Raw genomic sequence first — 19,308 nt, 5'->3', positions numbered from 1 at the left:
TTTCCATTGCACCAATTTCAGTTCACCACAAATTTCTAACTAGCTAGTATTTTCTCTTCTCTAAGTATCCTAGTTAACAGAGACTTCATTTTCCCTGTGTCATCACAGAGGAATAGAATAGAGAGGCAGAAAAACCACAAGTGAAGTTGTGGACCAGAGATGCCTCATGACAGCCTTCCCTCACATCAGGAGGAAGTTATTTAAGGGCGGGGAGGGGGTGGGGGTAGAATGTTGGAGTCAGGGGCACTATCTGTTGGCTTGTAGAAAGAGTTGTATGGGGAGAGTATGGGAGTAGGTGGTAGCCATAGGAGTCAGCAAATATTTGGTGAACCAGGGTATTTTCATAAAATCACAGAAACTTGGGACTGGATGAGATCTCAGATGACATCTAGTCCAGACAATACACCAACAAGAGAACCTTCTAGTATGTACTAGAGAAGTGATCATTCAACCCTTGCTTAGAGATAGGGGTGTGCTGGTAATTGGGCAGTTAGGTGGTGAAGTGGATAGGGTGCTTGGCCTGGAGTCAGGAAGACTCACCTTTCTGAATTCAAATCCAGCCTCAGACACTTACCAGCTGTGTGATCCTGGGCAAGTCACTTAATCCTGTTTGCCTCATTTTCCTCATTTGTAAAATGAGCTGGAGAAGGAAATGGCAAACCGCTCTAGTATCTCAGCCAAGAAAACCCCAAATGGAGTCATGAAGAGTTGGATATGACTGAATCAACTGAAAAACAAGAGTTGACCCAGCTTCACTCGTGTGTGTGTGCAGCCAGCCCCAAGTCCCCTGGGAGAAGCTTGTCTTCCTTGCTGCATAATTATGCTGTCGTAGTGTTTCAGAATTTGGATATTGGTGATATCTAAAGACAAAGCTGAACGATGAGGCACAATCTAAATGGAGCCTTAGATTCGGCCTAAGAACTGCCTAATTGACTTCGTTGGACTGACTTACCTGGATTCACTGCCTCATCCACAAAAATGGTGTATACTCTCTTTAAGAAATGGAACCCTTGGGGCATGGGATGAATGAGGAAGGGAATAAGCATTTATTAAGCACCTACTATGTGCCAAGTATTTTACAAATATTATCTCATTTCATCTTCACAATAATCTGAGGAGGTAGGTGTTATTATCATTCCCATTTTAAAGTTGAGGAAACTGAAGAAAACAGAGGTTAAATGACTTTCCCAGAGTCACACAGCCAGCAAGTGTCTGGGGCTGGATTTGTCTTTCGCCCAACACTCTACCCACCTAGGTGCCTAGTGACTTGGGGCATTGACATCAGACCATGTGAGCCCTCTTAGCTTTTAGCACAGAGTCTTATATATAGTTTCAGAGTTGTAGTTTAATGTAAAGAATAAGGCCCTAACAATGACAGCTCTCCAAGGATGGAATGGAGAGAGAACTCCCTTCACTGGAGGTCTTCAAGCTCAATGACCATTTGTTAGGAATGTTGTTGAGGAGATTCCTATCCAGGTCAATGCTGGACTAGATTTCTGAGGTCCTTTTTTAATTGTTTTCAGTTCTGTCACTTTTTTCTGTCATATCCAACTCTTCCTGACCCCATTTGGGGTTTTCTTGGAAGACATACTGGAGTGGTTTGCCATTTCCTTTTCCAGGTCATTTTACAGATGAAGAAACTGAGGGAAACAGGGTGAAGCGACTATAGCTACTAAGTATCTGAGGCCAGATTTGAACTCACAAAGATGAGTCTTCCTGACTCCAGGCCTGGCACTCTATCCACTGTGCCACCTAGCTGCCCCTTCTAATTGTGACATTCTACAAGCCCAGATCCATAATCAGGAATTTTGGTGCCTGAGGCAAGTAGCACAAAACAATGTCCAGATAATAAGTGTGTCTTCAAATTAACTGTAGGAGGAGACCCTGACCCTGGCATCATTTCATGGTGGAGCACCACATTGTGAGGGGAAAGACGGGCAACATTGGACCCATTGTGAGGAGAGAACATCCATTTAGGGGTAAGACATACTACAAAGCTACTTGTCAGGAGACTTCTGCCCTAGTAAATGGCAACCAGAGTGAGGGAGGAGGGTCGGAAATACAATATCTGGTATTTCCTATTTTAAATGATTATTCACGCTAGCTAGTTTCTACAGTACTGAGTGAAATTTTCTACAACATATAAATGTAAGACAGTAGAAATCACTCACTCTTTAAAATCATTATTTTAGATTTTTGTGCCCTCCAGATTTTGGTGGAGCCCATTATCCAGTCCTAGTTACTGCTTTGTCTGATTCTGAGCAGAAAAAGCTCTCAGGATATATCTGTTGAACGAAATGGGGTCCATTTAGGGGGGAAATCATCATGGTCCCACTACTCTGTGATTCAGTTCAACAGGGCACATGGTTATCAAAGGCACATGGTTATCTTTTCAGAGACAACTATCTTCTGATATTTTCAGCCCTGAGCCACAGCAGCCTCAAAGCAACAGTGGCTCTTCAGACAGAAGAGAGAAATAAGACTTCTCTTCCTTGGTTCAAGAACTTGTCTGTCTGGGCTGTTGAGTAACTTCCTTATCTTCTCTGATTTCATTTTCCTGTCTGGGAATTAAGAAGGCAAGGAGAGGAAGGTGGAGAATATATTGACATCATAAGCAAGGAACGAGCAGGAATGCTCACAGTCTCACCACATTTTGATGATAAATATTATTGTTCCTTGAGCCATTCAATAATGGCATGCATATTTACCCTGTCACTCAAGGCACAGAAAGTGCTATATTTACTTAGGGATGGGCCTTGCAAAGTCACTCTCAAGCACGGAGATGGATGGTGTGTCACCATCGTGGAAAAAGTCTAGACTCCCGAGTCACAGGGCCTACATTCAAATAGCACTTCTGCTGCTTACTGTGTGATCTTGGTCAAACCCCTGAACCTCCACGGTCCTCAGTTTCTGCATTTGTCAGATGAGGAAGTTGGATTTTATAGCACCCCAGACCCTTTACAGGTTTAGACCTATGAATCTAAGATCCCTGGGAAACAAAAAGGAGTGAAGAAGAGAGGCATTTACAATAGTACCTACTATGTGTCAGGCACCCTACTAAGCGCTCTATAAATATTATCTCGTTGGATCCTCACAATAACCCTTTGAGGTAGGTGCCATTATTATCCTCATTTTACAGATGAAGAAACTGAGGCTAAGAGAGGTTAAGCAATTTGTCCCCAGCCACATGGATAGTAAATGTTTCAGGAGGATCATCTTGACCCTATCCACAGTCACCCTAGTGTCTGCTTTGTAAATATAGAAATGGCTGTTTATCAGACATGGATATAAAACAAAGGGCTGATCATTTCCCCAAAATAATAGAATTGAAAATAATAGAAGTCCGGCATCACTACATGACTGATTCTTCAAAGTAATTTACATGGGAGACAGTAGTTATTCCAGTCATGCTGTAGGAAGTACATCAAGATACAGTGGAGAGAACTCTGAATCCTGGAGAATAGTTAGGTTCAAATCACTTCTGCCACTTACTTCCTATCTTCCTTATTGAAGAAATCCATTTCTTTCCCTGGGACTCAGGTCCTTATCCATAAAAAGAGCAGGTCAGAGAGGATCACTCCTGAGTGTCTATCTATCCTCCCATCTCATTCCTATCTAATATTAGTTGACTCCTTGTCATTCTACCAGCCTTCCTTTGGGGCATGATGGCTTTTTAGCTTTCAAGAATCTCCCTTTTAAAATGCAGTTATCCCCTGGGAAGGGGTCAGTCAGTCAATAGGAACCTATTATTGTGCTGTGTACCCAAGGTCTCAGACAATATCTACTCCCAGTTATCAGTTAATGTGTTGGAAGAGATTAATGTCACGTGAGAATAAGAGTTGCTTCTAGAGTAGATGGCTTGAAGAGTAGGGGCCTGGGCATGGGGGTGAGGTGAAGAGAAGAAACCAGGAAGGAGATAAAGGGGCTAGAATTTTCACATTCTGCACAAGGCCTTGCCTTACTCTGACACTTAATAACCGTGACCCTGGGGCAAGACACTTAAACTCTCTAAGGCTTAGATCCTCATCAGCAAAATTAAGGGATTGAACTAATTGGCCTCTAAGGCTCTAAATCAATGGTACTGGGGAGTTCATTCTAATTAATTCAAACATTGGAGATGGGGTAAGGAACACACACAGATCCTCTTGAGATTCCTAGTTGGGGAATGGAAGGTGGGATATGAGATGAGCACTGTATCCCTATTCTGAGTTTGTGCTGGACCTGAAGTCAGGAAGGCTCACCTTCCTGAGTTCAAATTTGACCTCAGACACTTACTATTTGTGTGACCCAGGGCAAGTCACTTCGCCCTATTTGCCTCTGTTTCCCAATCTGTAAAATGAACCAGAGAAGGAAATGTCAAAACACTCCAGCATTTTTATAAAAAGAAAACCTCCAGATGGGGTCACAAAAAGGCAGACATTACTGAAATGACACAACAACAAAAAGGAGTCAAAGGCTGGTTGCTCTCCTTAGTAACTGTCAAACTATGGGCAGGATCTGTTTCCTCTTTGACACTCAGTTACCTTATCTGTAAAATGGACATAGAAGAGATAGTACCAGTATTGTCATAACCTATTGTAAACCTTAAAGTACTTGTAAACATTTGATATTGCTCGTGGTTGTTGTTGTCTTGAGTTTGGAAATGCTAACTCTCCCTTCATTGTTGTTCAGTTGTTTCAGTTGTGTCTGACTCTTTGTGACCCCATTTTGGGGTTTTCTTCACAAAGATACTGGAGTGGTTTGTCATTTCCTTTTCCAGTTCATTTGACAGATGAGGAAACTGAGGCAAACAGGGTTATGTGACTTGCCTATGGTTGCTCAGCTAGTAAGTGTTTGAGGCCAGATTTGAACTCAGGTTTCCCTGACTCCAGGCCCTACATTCTTTCTACTGTACCACCTAGCTGCCCAACTCCCCCTGTCCATTCCCCAAATTGGATAATTTAGTGAGTTGCCTAGGGCACTGACAGAGTAAGCAGCTTGCTTATGGCAGTACAATCAGTATGTGTCAGAGGCAGTACCCAGGTCTTCCTGATCCAAGGCAGACTTTTTATCCATTACGCCATAGGATTCTTAGCCTAGTGGAGTATGGACATATTTTAGAGGTTTCTGTCAACTTGATTGGGGAAAAAAGACATCTTTAATTTCATTACCTTCTAACAGAAATTCAGCATTTCCTTCAATTATGAAATTGAAAAAAAAAAAAGATTCTGAGAAAAGGTGCATAGGCTTGATTACGAGTCTTGCTTTTAGCCTGTCCTCCTCCTCTCTCTCCCCTCTGAACCCTAGATTCTTCCCCTGGGTCCTCAGGCTCTGACAGCTGAGCTCTTGCCTTCTACTGCCTTCCTATCACTTCCCTGTGGTTTTCTGACCACGTGTGACCCTTTCCAACACTCGCTGATCTATGGTCCTCTTCCTTTAGAATGGAATCTGCTTGAGAGAAGGGGAAGCCTTGCTTGCTTGAATTTTCATCCCCGGCACTTAGCACCAAACCTGACGCATAGCGAGTGCATCATCATCATCATCGTCATCATCATCATCATCTTCATCTTCATCATCGTCATCATCATTGTAACAATAATATTATGTAGCACTTTAAGGTCTTCAAAGCACTTCACAAATATTATCTCATTTGATCCCCACAACAACCTTGGGAGGTAGGTGCTATTAATATCTTCATTTTATAGGTGAAAGGATATTGAGAAGTTGAGTGACTTGTCCAGGGTCACATGGCTAGTAAGTGTCTCAGGCTGGATTTGAACTCAGATCTTCCTGACTTCAGGTCCTGCACTCTGTCTCCTCTACCACCTAACTTAAATGCTCTCTCTCTCTCTCTCTCTCTCTCTCTCTCTCTCTCTCTCTCTCATCTATCATCAATCTCTCTATATATCTATTGCTATCTCTGGAACAGCAATGTCACTTGCTGCTACTGTGGCTGTGTAAGGCCAATAACACCAGTCCACAAGAGGGCTACTAGCACAGGCTCTTTGATCTGCTTTTCTAAGGAAAACAACTTTAAGGGGTTAACCATCTTACTTTAATTAAACATACATATAGCATTCACTTAGTTCAGGGGAAAAAGTCAGCACCCTGAACTTGAGAGAAAATGCAAGCAGAAATTATATAAACAGAGCGAAATAACACAAATCAACAGAGAGGCTTCAAGCTATCTGACTAAGACATTACATACATAGTTACCAGGGAGAGAAGGACCAACACCTGGGTTTTTCAAAGCTGGGAGGCTCCTTAATGGCTACGCAGAGTCTCATCTGGCCAAACCATGGGACTGCTCTTCCAATAACTGAAACCCCCAAAACAAAACTCCCAACATCAGAGCATATGTACACAGGGCCCTGGGGCTTAGAACCTACTTAGCAAAAGGGTATGGGGCCTGGGGCCTGGGGCTTTCTTGTTCCTTAAGCAGGTCATTAAAAACTCTTGATTCAATCAAAGACTCCCAATTGAAACAAAGGCAAGACTAAAATGAACTTGATTACCTCAGTGCTGAGAAGCATGCCAGAACAAAAGAGAACAAAAAGTCCACTTTGCTTTCCATTAAATTTGAAAGGCAAGACTCATCAAAGGTACTCGACTGCCTTAGTGCTAAAGAAAAAAACAAAGGCAAAAAGTCCCACCCTGCTTGCCATCACAACCTCTCATAATCTATCTATTTATCTATCTGTCATCTATCTATCATCTCTGTCCCTGTCCCTCTGTCTGTTTCTCCCTCTCTCTTGCTACTTCTCATAATGTATCTTTAAATAGGGAAGGGTGGAGAGAAGCACTTTTCCACCTGCTCTTCTTTTGCTGACCACTGCTATCTCCATAGACTTTAGACTTTGAACTCCCTCCCCCTTTTTTTGGTTCCAGTGGGCCTGGAAATTAGAGGGTAAGGTCAAATACTGGTTCTGAGAACTAGCAATACCATGGATGACAGTGAAAGATATGGAGCTTTCAGCATCACAGTATATGGACCTACGTGGACTCCAAAGCCTAGGAATGCTATAGCAAAGGTAAAATTAAATCAAAGTATTTATTAGACACCTACTATATACCAGGTGCCCTGCTAAGCACTTAGCACTTAGATTATTTCCTGTAATATTCTTGGAGCTTATAGTTGTGCTCTTTCTGTCTTTTTGTCCATTACATAGCATTTTATAGAATCTTACATGTAGTAGGTGCTCAAAAAAGGAAGAGTAGGAAAGCAGGAAGGCAGGAAGGAAAGAATGATGGAAGGAAGGAAGGAAGGAAGGAAGGGAGAGACGGAGGGAGGGATCATGGATCAGAGTGTTTAGGTGATTTGTCTAGATGGGTTAGAGCTTGTATTTAAGCGAGAATTCAAATTTGGCCTCTTGGCTCCAAGTTTAACAGATCACTTCCAGTGTCTAGAAAGGATAGGACTAGCCCTGTGATTTCATGGATACGGGGCATTCCCAAAGGAGAAAACTCCCTGTACCAATGCAGGTCAGTGCTTTTTCTGCTATTTGTAATCTTACAAAGTTAACTAGAATACTGAGAGGTTAGGTGACTTGTCCAGAGTCACGAAGCCCATATGTGTCAGAGGTGGGATTTGAATCCAGGTCTTCCTAACCGTGAGACCAGCCAGCTCTCTCTCCCCTGTGCCATGCTGCAAATTGTGTATTTGGTGCACTGAATGTTGTCGGAGTTTAGAGAAGGAGGACCAACCTGTGTGGGTTGGAGTGAGCAGGCAAGGCTGCATAAGGAGAAGGAGGCACTGGACATTGAAGTACAGGCAACATTGGGTGCAAGACATTCCAGGCAGTTTTCTCTCATTATAGGAGGCTGTCAGGGCAAAGTCAATTTTAACAATGGAGAAAGGGCCTGAAATCCTACTTTCCCCACCAACCCCCCACCTGCTGTATGACCTCCAACATTCTCTGTCAGGGAGCAGCCCATGTTTCAACCATCCCATAGAACAGTCTGGGGAAGGGAATTGTTCTCCATGGTACCCCTAGGGACCAGACTGAAAGGGAAACATCCTTCATATCCTGAAACCTTTCCTGAGTGCCACCAAAGAAGTCAGAACTATTTTTACCTTGTCTTGGGAAAGAAAAAAAATGAAATGACATATGAGGCAGTCCCTGGTTTCTATTTTTAGAATGAAGACTGGGAAGAGTGGGCTGGTATTTTTTTTAGTTACTCCATTTTATTCAATCCAACTAGTTCACGGCTTCATTGATTTAGAGCTAAAAGGAAGCTTAAAGGCTATCATCACAGATATTCCCACCAAATACACACACTCCCCCTCCCCATTTTATAGATGAAGAAACTGAGGCATATAGAGTTTAAGTGACTTACTATTGATAAGTACCTGAGTTGAGAATTGAACCCAGATCTTTTTGACTCAAGGTCCAGTGCCCTACCTATTTTGCCATGATGCTTCTCCAGTTTTTATGGAGCATTTATTATGTGGGCTCATTTTTAGAGAAATGAAAAAAGGTCTATGTAGGAACATGAATAGAATGTGAGAGCTGGAAAGGAATGTGGAGATGACAGGGGCTGCAGAATGATAGATCTAGATCTGGAAGGGAAGTCAGAGGTTATCTAGTACAATCTCTCATTTTACTTATGGGAAAACTGATGCTTAGAGTAGGGAAATGATTGTTACAGGGTCACACAGAAAGAAAGTTGCAAAGTCAAGACTTGAACCCAGGCTCTGTGACTACAAATTCAGTGTTCCCTCCACCCAACTTGTCTCTTCTCCATCTCTGGTACTTATAATTAGCTAATCGGATAAATTAATTTGTGTTAATAATGAACCATTTCAAGGTCTGCTGCCATCTTTCCAGTCAATGTAGTTATCCTTTAACAGGGGTCTTCAGTCTCTTTCCCCTAAGGAATGACTTTGATGATGTAAAATTTCAATACCATGACCAGCTGGAAGGAGGATGGTTTTTGTTTTGGTTTGGTTTTGGGTTTTTGAAGTCAGGAGGTTATTTGGTGGCACATCTCAAAGGGCACCATTTGGGTCCACCTTTGCAGAATAGCCCTCCTTCCTAGGCTATTTTTGGATGGATGACTAGACTTGGGGAAAACCAGGAAAACAATAGTTTAGAAAGAATGCTATGAGTGCCAAGGCACACAACAATTTCTTGTACCATAGCAGAGCTTCAGGGAAACACTAGCCGTATATAGTCCATATACAGACTATGTTAAATTTGGGTTTTCCTCTCCCTTTTCCTTTTCCTCTCCTCTGCTCTCTTACCCTCCACTCCCTTTCCATTCTCTCCTCTCTTCTCCTCTCTACTTCCCTCTTCTCCTTCCCTCTTTTCCTTTCCTTTCCTCTTTCCTCCTCTCTTCTCTTCTCTCCTTTTCCTTCCTCTCCCCTTTCCTCCTCTCCTCTTCTCTCTTTTCCCTTCTCCTCTCTTTTCTTCTTCTCGCTTCTCTTCACCTTCTCTGTCCTCTCTTTCTCTCTCCTCCCCTCCCTTTCCCCTTTCCTGTCCTCTCCTCTCCCCTCCTTTCCCAGTCTTTCTTTTGTTTTCTATTTCCCTCTTCTGTGTCTATCTCTCTACTTCTCTCTGTGTTTCTGTCTCTTTTTGTCTCTTCCTGTCTCTGTCTCTCTTTCTACCCCCTTTCCCCTATTTATCTCTCACCATTACTGGCAAAGAATTCAAGTATTTTTCTGAAAAGAGGCAGAGAGGCACAAAATAATCAGAGACTCCACAGACAGGGACCTCAGAGAGTCAATTTCCTTCTCTGTAAAGTGGGATAATGGTAAAATGGATAAATATAATAGAAAAAATGGCTGTTTTAGCTATCTCACGAGATTGTTCTAAGAACCAAATAGGACTACCTACGCAAAAGTACTTTGTAGATAACCCCAGAGCAAGAGTGAGACCTACTCTATTGCTATTATCAGGGAACAGGTGAGAAAGGGAGGTTTTTTGCCTTTCTTGGTATCCCTAGCACCAAGCACAGTGCCCAGCAACTAAGAGGCATTTAGTAAATGCTTATCGACTGATTAAGTGCCAGACTAACTGGATGGCAATACCATGCAGTTCTACATTTGGAAAGTGAACTAGACCCGTATTCTATAAGAGACTAGCTTAGAATTCCTTCCAATAAGAACAATGTCCTTGTAATTGGGAAATATTTAATGAAACAAAAATAAATTTAAAAATAAGAACAATGTCTCTATTTTCCTCTCATCCTGATAAGATAGAATGCTACATGAGGAAGAGGTGTCATCATTTATAGCACCAAGTCCTGGCTCCCAGATGTGCCTCCTGAAAACCTCAGACATTCCCCTCAAACCTTCCACTGGTGAAAGACATCGGGGGAAGACTTAGCTTTGCTGCTCTCAATTAAATAATGTGTCACTTGTACATGTGGCAAAACAAGCTTCATGTTCATTTGAAACAAATAAGAAACACAATACTAGTTTTACAGATTTTCCTTACACCCCTCCTATTTAATTTTCATTTTCCTTGAAATAGCATTCAAACTCAGCATTGTGTCAGGGTATCCCAGCCTTATCAGATTAAGGCAGAACATTTGTTTGTATACAATGGGGTCACATTTTCCAAAGCCGATCCAACATGTGTGTTAGTTTGATAACATTTTATCCTCCTTTCTCCCACTGTAATTCACTGGGGACTTTTAACGTTTGAGCAAGAGATTTCCATCTTTATGAAAACAGAAAGTTCCTAAATCTACTCTTATCAATCGATCTCTGTACTTGAATATACCCTTTAGTGGGTTTTCCTTTAATCTTGCCAAAAATGAGGCATACAAATGCATTTCAACTTCTTTTTCTTTTAAAGACATTTATGATGGCTTAGTAGAGGATGCTGGAGAAATCGTTATCAACAACACACCTACCGTCTTCAGTACTCTACTGAAACTCTCAAAGGATGTAAGTGGTGATGACTGGCAAATCCAGTGACCTCTTCTCAGCCCTCAGGGTGAATGGAACTTTAATCCAGAAATCGTATATGGGGAGTAGGGGAGAACTGTTCCCCTAGAGGACTTCATTTCCTTCCCAGTGACTGCTGCCTTTTTGTGGTTCTCCATTGGTTTGCATTGCTGCACAGCATGACCATCTATCTTTGGGAATATAGCCCACCTTCCCCTCTAATCACTATAGCAGTCAGAAAGATGGCTCACTCTCTGCCAGTGCAATTTTATCTATGACTACTGCCTGCAAGCCCCATTAGATCCTGCCCCGCATTTCTACCCGCAAATGAATTTGCCCCTAAAGTCAGGATTCCCAGTTGCTGCTCTCCCCTTCCTTCTTGAACTACTTCCACCCCTTTACAATACCTTGGTTTTCCTCCATGCTACTAGGATTATCTTTCTATTTCTTTCCATGGCTTAGTCTCGTCCCCAAATGGTGGACATCTTGTGTTACTATCCTAATACTCTTTCCCTTGAAAAATTCATCAACTCTCATGGTTTTATCTGTGACTTCAATAAGAATTTTCCCCGTATTTACATCTTCATCCATGACTTCTCTTCCAAGTTATAGGCTCGTATATTCAGGGAGGTATTAGATGTTTCCCTTTGGATGTTCCTCCATTAGCCGCAGACTCAACATGTCTAAAACTCAAGTCATCATCTTTCCTCTCAATTTGGTTTCTTTGGATGTCCAAAGTCCCATCGAAAGTACCACCATCACTTAACCCCAATTGCCTTGCCTTCCCTACCTCAAAAAACAAAAGCAACACCATTTCCCCAGTCACCTAGCTTCTGAATGGCAAGAATTCCTTTTTATTTCTCCCTTTCCCTTGTTCCCCATGTCTAATTAGTCACCAACTTATGTCAATTCCTCTTATACAACATCCCTTCTTTTTCATTCTATTACCACCCTAGTTCTGGCCCTTACTCACTCTCTGTAACATAAGATACAACAGCTTCCTGATTGATCTTCCTATCTCCAGTTTCTTCTCCTCAAATCATTCCTGCATATTGCTCAACAGGTTAAACTTTCTGAAATCCCATTTTTAAATACTTTTCTCAAAAACTGTCAATGACTCCCCAGTACCTATTGCATAAAATCTAGATTCACATTTGAAGTACACCAAAATCTGGCCCCAACTCTCTTTTCCAAATCGATCTCCTATTTTTCCCTTGTATACATCTCCAGCCAAATTTTTCTACAATCTGTCCCCAAGACGTAAGACAAGGTATAGAAGAAAGTCTATACTTGGAATCAGAAGACCTTGGCTTAAGCCCCTGCTCTGACACTTATTAACTGTTCACCCTGGGCAAATTTTTTAACCTCTCTGAGCCTCAGTTTCTTCATCTGAAAAATGAGAGGATTAGACCAGATGATGATGATGCGTAAATGCTCTTTTAGTTCTGAAGGTCTATGATTCTATACCTTATGCACTCCTCAATGGAGTTTTGCAAATAGTAGGCACTCAGTAAGTGCTTAGTAAGTGAATGAACAAATCCCCAAATCCAATGTTCTTTGCAAGGCCAGGTCTGTGCAGTAGGATGTCAAATGATGAAATGCCATTTAGCTAGAGAGTTCAAATTGTGCAGACATACCACTGAGATAATTTAGAGTAAAAAATGCTTCCATCCACATATATTACTTCCAGGATTAGGAGGATTCATAAATTATAGGGTCATCAGTTTAGAACTGGAAGGTCTCTCAGAGATCATCTAATTCATCCTCTTAATTTTGCAGATAAGACCAAGGTCCTGAAAGGCAATGACTTGCCCAAGGTCACAAAGGTAGTTGTTAGCAGAGCTGAGATTTAAACTCTGGTCCTCTCACTTCAGATAAAAGCTTTTCCTGCTTTGCTCCATTGCCTTCTCATAGATTAGCATTCCCCTTTTCCCAGGAAATGGGAAGTAAAGATGTTAAAGATGACCTTGAGTTTAATTTGTTATACGAGAATCATTTGGCACTCTTTGATCATATCCTGTTTACAAAGAACATTTAATCTGATTTGGTAAAATCTGCAAGTAGCAGATCCAAAGCGCCAAGGATGAAGTCAGTGCAGGACATAGGGCTCTCTTTCCTTTTAAAAAGCTACCAACAGTGTTAGTCCTGGGTGGGGCTGAAAAGACTTCTTCCTGCTTAGGCTGTCCTCCACCAAAGAGCTCTTGCCAAAGTTTTCGACTGCTGTTAGTGATCCAGGGTGTTCCAAGGTCCATTGGGTAGTATTCAGTGGGTAAAATCATGTAAAAAAGGGAGTATGGCTTAGCTCAGGTGAGTTCCTTTGCAGGGAGGCCCCTTTGAAGAGTAGCTCTCTTAATCCCATCTATATAATGGAGTGGTTTGTTTTGATTCTGGCCAGAACCTGCGAGGGTCTTCCCCTCCCAGATTAATTCTTTTGTGAAGGCAAACTAGGCCATCTTTTACTTCAGTTCTTACCTAACCTTTAATCACTGAATGGGTATTGCCTTAGACAAACCGTGACCTGGGAAAGACCTTAGTTTAGAAAGGCCAAGGATTCCCACGGCATCCTGGGCCATCACCAGTCATCCTGACCTACGAATTGTCACTGGACTCTGATGACTCTGGAGAAGGGAGCGAGGCTGATGACTATACAGCTCTGCCTCCCTGAAATTCAACTTACTTACAAGTCAAGACATCGCCCTCCTGATGTCATTGGTCCTCTTTAAGAAGGAAGGACAAACAGCAGCAAACAATATTATAAACGAGTAGAAGAGGGGCTGAAGCAAAATGTTCCTGACTTTTTAAAAATTTAATATTTTATTTTCCCTCAATTACATGTAAAAATAGCATTTAACATTCATTTTTTAAAAATTTGAGTTTCAGATTCTCTCCCCTCCCTTCCTGTCCTCCCCACTCATTGAGAATACAATCAATTTGATAGTAGCACGTGAGCAGTCATGCAAAACATATTTCCACATTAGTGACTGACTTTTTTTAAATCTTTCTTAGCCTTTTGAGGTAGGTTTTGAGTTTGATTTATTGCAATCCTTCCTACCCCTAAGTCAAATAAGAAGAGACTCAATTATCTAAATATCTCCCATCCACTTGCTTTGCTGGGCTCTTGAGTTTTCTTCTAAAAATGGCATCCAAAAAGTTAACAGTGGAAAGTGATGCCTATAATGAATAAATCCCCTTCAGCCTTGGAGTCAGAGCACTCAGTTTGAGTCTTGTCTCTGTCATGTATTAGTTTCATGACCACAGACAACTCATCTCACCTTTCTGGGCCTCAGTTTCTTTAAATGTATAATAAGGATGATATTTGTAGTATCTACCTTGCAAGGCTGTTGTATAAGAAAATGTCTTGTAAACTTTAAAGCTCTCTATAAATATGAGCTATCATTCACAATGATGAAGTGACAATCAATGCAAACTCTCATTAGCAATGGTGATGATGGGGTCTCTCAGTGCAAGATTAAGAGTTACAGCCTTCAAAGAGAATCAGTTAAGCAGAACACTAAAGCCACTGGTATATATAGTGTTGAGTGTCTATCACTGAAGACAAGTTTGTATACTATTGGGTGTGGCTGCTTTAATGGATAGAGAACGAAAGTCAAGATGACCCACTCAAATCCCATATCTTACATAACAGAACAATAAAACTATAAGCATCTATTGTGTGCCCAATCCCATGATAGGTTTTGTGGAGGACACAAAAACAATTTATATACATACATACACATACGTATATACATGCATATATGTATTGATTAATTATATATACAAACTGTTTTCATATACAGACATACATGTATTCATACACACACATACATATATGAAGGAGCCAGGATCTAATGTTGGAAAAGACCTTCGAGGTCATGTAGTATACCCTTCTCATTTTACAGATGAGAATGAGACATAGATTAAGTAGCTAACCCAAGTGGCAGAGACAGGATTTGAACTCCTATCCTCTGACTCCAAGTTCAACATTCCTTCAAAGGACTTAGTCAAGTTTTGCAAAGAGCAAGAAAAGGAGGGCGAAAAGATCAACATAGAAGTCAGATTAGTGCCACCAGAGGCAATTGTCACAAGTTTCCAAAAGTTCCTAGGACTTTCTCACTGTAATCTGCACATGCCTTCTCCATTTGGTCAAAGGTGAATAGCTCCAGTCTGCATTTGACATTTTAGACAAACCGCTTTTCTTGGATAGAACTTTTGTCCCAAGTCTCATCTTTTGTCCCAGGACTGAATTGCAGAAATAACCTTAAGTCCTTCTGTTTCTGCAAATACTTCTTCTTCCTCTGGATTCCAGCCAGTAGCATGGTTGTCAAGCTACTGACCTGCTGAGAAACCCTTAACATCAGGGTGATACAACAGAAATAGACCTGTAAAACAGGGCTATTTGAAGCCTGGGTTTCAAATCCTACCCCTGCTACTTACAACCTGGGTGATCTTGGTCAAGTTTGCCTCAGTTTCCTCATCTCTAAAATGAGAGAGCTGGCCTGCTCTAGGTCTATAATACTATGGTAAAAATCCCTTCATAACCTATTCACTTGTGACTATTTAGTCAGCCTAAAGAAAATCCAAAAAGGATAAATCACCACAAGGATAGTCTTGCAGACAGGAAATGCAATGCACTCCAGACCTATGATTTCATCGGTGTAAGGATTTCCCAGTGTTGAAACTGCAGACAAGCAAACTTGTCTATAACTAATAGTCCAAATAATTTGCCTGTGATCTCATAGCCATTATGGGTCTGAGATCAGATTTGAACCCTTAACTGTAGGCACATCACTCTATCCATTATACTGTGCAGCCTCTGTCATACAGTGCATTAGGCTCAAATAGTTTCCATTCCTCCCATAGAGATCATAACAAAATTAATTAAGACAAATAAACAAATCAAAGGGGAAATATTTCTGAAATGAGTTATTCTTTCTGCTCAGCTTTCTTCTGAGTCCTCTATTAATAAGCAGCATGATTATGGGGAAATCATTTCCCTCTCTCTGCCTCAGTTTCCTCCTCCACACAAACGAAGGCATTTGATGAAATGATTTCTAATAACCCTTCTACTCTACATCCTATGATCTGCCAATACTGTGATCCATCTTAGGTTCTCTTGAGAAGAAAAAGACAAATCCACTTTACCTGTCCGACGCTGTCGCTGGGACAAATGAGTTTCTTAATCTTCACTGGTGTTGGTCAAAATCCTGTTTTTGACTAAGATGTCATTTGCGTTGCTTCCTCCTCAGAGGAAATCACTGACAACTGGGATATCTTGTAGGACTCATGGCTACAACTTTCAGCAGTAGAAAGCTGCTCCGGCAAAAAACCAGTTTTGAACTGGGTGTCTCCCTTGGCTGTGCAGCCAGTCTTCCAGCTTTCACAGTGCCATCGAAGAGAGCTCAGGAGCTGTCTGGAAAACAAGAAGCCATTTCCTGGCCCCCTTCTCCGGATGGCGTATGCAATTTCCCTCACGCCTATGGGAAGTCCTTTAGTTTCTTCTTATCTGCAGTACCTCTTCCACTGAGTGGTTCAACTTGTTCGGCCGATGCCTCTTTCTTTACTTTTCCTCTCTAGAAGTAAAATGTCAGAAGAATGTAACCCAGGCCAACCCCCCCAAAAGAGGGCTGGGCTATGGCAGAGAAATTCACTGGGGGATACTTTAAGTCAAGTGATGCCTCCTAACTTTGACTCGGATTTCCAGGAGGTAGAAAGAGGAAAAAACAACGAGAAAGCAAAGCTGGCCAGCTGCCCTATGCTCACACATAAACTTGTTCATTCTGCAGGGTCACACAGAAGGACTAAAAAGCAAAATCTATGAGGAAACACTCAGGTATCATTCAGTCCTGTTCCCTTTCTCTAGATAGAGTGGTCCTTAAACTGGACCAAAGGAGGAGGTTGCCAGAGAAAAGGCTAGAAACTGTCCTGAATTCAAGGTCTCTCAATGTGTTTTAAATGCATTTTAATAGTGGTTGACGATACCCGTTAGTGTTTGCAATAAGTTGTTGTAATAAAGAGCATTATTTCCTATATAGCAACTTACTTTCTATATGTAATTACCACAAAATCAAGGCATTCATCAAGGAAGCTGTTGCGTGGTGAATAGAATGCTGGTTTTGAAGTCAAGATCTCAGTTGAAATCCAGTTTCTGTGTGACTCTGGGCAGATGACCTACCTTCTCCCTAGTTCTCCAGACCTCTCTGATGTCTCCAGAGAAGAGATTGGAAACTATCCTGAATTCAAAAGACCAATTAATTGTTCAGCATTGACTTTTAAAGATGAGGAAGTGTCATGGTAAAGTGTTGGCAACCTTCCATCAATTTGTATGCTTTTATGTTGTTTTTGAGGAAGATGAGTCTAAATTGTCCAACCACCCTTAATTTATAGAAGAGGAATCCAAGGCCCAGAGTTGTGAGGTTACTTGTTCAAAGTCAAGGTCAGGCTGCTTTCTGGGGCATTAGATAGTTTGTAGGATGAGAGATGATTCCAGAAGTGAAAATCCTACTGACACAAGAGTCAGGGCAAGGCCACCTTTCAGTTACAGAGTTCTAGAATTTTAGAAAGCAGAGAGGTCTTAGAGGTTGTCTGGTCCAACCTCCTCATTTTATAGAGGAGAAAGCTGAAGCCAGGAGAGAGGAAGTGACTTGCCTAAGGTGATACGAATTAAGGTTATTAGAACCAGGAAAAGAACCAGGGGTGTGCTTATAAGAGTTTAACAACCAACCCCCTGGGGTGGAAAAATGTACATTAGACACATTTTAAAGTTTTGTTATTAATATTTTCTCTATCATTTTATTAAGTCTAGATGGGAGTAAGTGGAGGAGGGAGTGCATTGCAGGTTCCCATTCTTTACTACCTGTGTTAGTTACTCAGGCCAGATTGCTTAACCTCTCTGTATTTCAGTTTACCCATCTGTAAAATGGGGATATTAATATTTACATTTGCCTACCTTACAGGGTTACTGTGAGGAAGATGTTTATTATTATTATTAATAAATGAGCTAATTATTATTAAGTTTAAATATCTTTAAACTGCACTAAGACTTTTGGGACAATGCTCTATAAAAAAGAATTATTATTATGTGTATATTTGAAAAAAAAACCTGTGAATTGTAGAGTTTAGGGAAATCCCTCTACGAAGTCTGTGACTTAGAGTAGAGGAGTCCTAGGGAGAAGTTAAGTGACCTGCCCAGGGTCACACAGAAACTGGATTTCAACTGAGATCTTCTTGACTTCACTACACAACAGCTTCCTTGATGAATGCCTTGATTTTATGGTAATTACATATAGAAAGTAATTTGTTATATATGGTAATAACCCTCTTTGTTACAACAGCTTATTGCAAACATTAACCAGTATCATCCACCACTATTAAAATACATTTAAAACACATTGAGAGGCATTGCCTGTGTTGGTTTATGCCTAGACCTAATTTTTTTTTGCCATTCTTTGTTTCTCTAAGACTAAGCACAGTGTCTGGCACACTGTGGTGCTTAGTAAATGCTTGCTGATTGTCAAAAGAGAGTTTTCCATTGAAGCTGATAAAAATTACACTCAACAATTAGGTTTAACCAATCAAGTGCCTCTCTTACTTATCCTTAACTGTTATCGATCACTGTTTAATCCAAATTAGAATTTACTTTCAGCATGAGATGAGAATCAATAAAACAGTAGAACTGGTTTAACTCCTCCTGAATTGTGAATCTTCCAGATGAAAGTCTCAAGGGCATATTTAAAGTCCTTCGCATTTTGCAGGCCTTACCAGGTGTCAATGCTACTGCCAAAGGCTTTAGCCGACCACCTGATGGAGTTTTCTGACCTCTGGGCTTTCCCAGGCAACTGGCAACGCTTTGGACTCTTCTTCCCCTTTGCCTGCTGTCACTGGGCTCTAGGCATGCCCTCCTTCCATGCTATTTTGTTGAGAAGGAAAGAGAAAGGGCAACATCTCAGTTCTGTGTCTCCCCTCTCTCATCCACTCTCTCTCAGGTTCATACTTGGAGAACCTAACCTACTTGGAATTTTCAAAGAGATAGCAAAATGGTATTGGCAGCATCCTCTTTTTCCACTAATCACACCAGTCAACATGAGACTCTTAGTATTGTTGGCATTATTTTGGTCCAGGGTTGGGGAATCTGCAGCCTCGAGGCTACGTGTGGCCCTCTGGGTCCTCAAGTGACCCTTTTGACTGAATCCAAAGTTCACAGAACAAATCCTTTTATTAAGGGAATTTGTTCTGTGAAATTTGGATTTAGCCTGCTGACACTAGGGACAGCGGGCAGCTAGGTGGCATAATGGATACACCACTGGACCTGGAGTCAGGAAGATCTGAGTTCACCCAGGCCTCAGACGCTTACCAGCTGTGTGACTCCAGGCAAGTCACTTAACCCTGTTTGTCTCAGTTTCCTCAGCTGTAAAATGAGCTGGAGAAGGAAAGGCAAA

The 19,308-nt window shown here is 41.4% G+C and overlaps 1 protein-coding gene across 3 annotated transcripts in view; it reads right to left on the bottom strand.

The window, feature by feature from the left end:
- Window positions 1-19,308, bottom strand: part of ADGRF5 (adhesion G protein-coupled receptor F5) — a 158,195-nt gene that overhangs the window by 85,158 nt on the left and 53,729 nt on the right. The window contains exon 1 of one of the 3 annotated variants that reach the window (XM_036766094.1): window positions 16,016-16,445. The exons of 1 other annotated variant lie outside the window; for it this stretch is intronic. The gene's annotated coding sequence lies outside the window, so the exon portion shown is untranslated. Of the gene's footprint in view, window positions 1-16,015; window positions 16,446-19,308 lie in introns of those variants that run through there. One more of the 3 variants, XM_036766096.1, reaches the window with a different exon arrangement.

The sequence above is a fragment of the Trichosurus vulpecula genome, chromosome 7, assembly GCF_011100635.1.
Source record: "Trichosurus vulpecula isolate mTriVul1 chromosome 7, mTriVul1.pri, whole genome shotgun sequence".
Taxonomy (NCBI): Eukaryota; Metazoa; Chordata; class Mammalia; order Diprotodontia; family Phalangeridae; genus Trichosurus; species Trichosurus vulpecula.
This window is presented reverse-complemented; position numbering and strand designations above follow the sequence as displayed.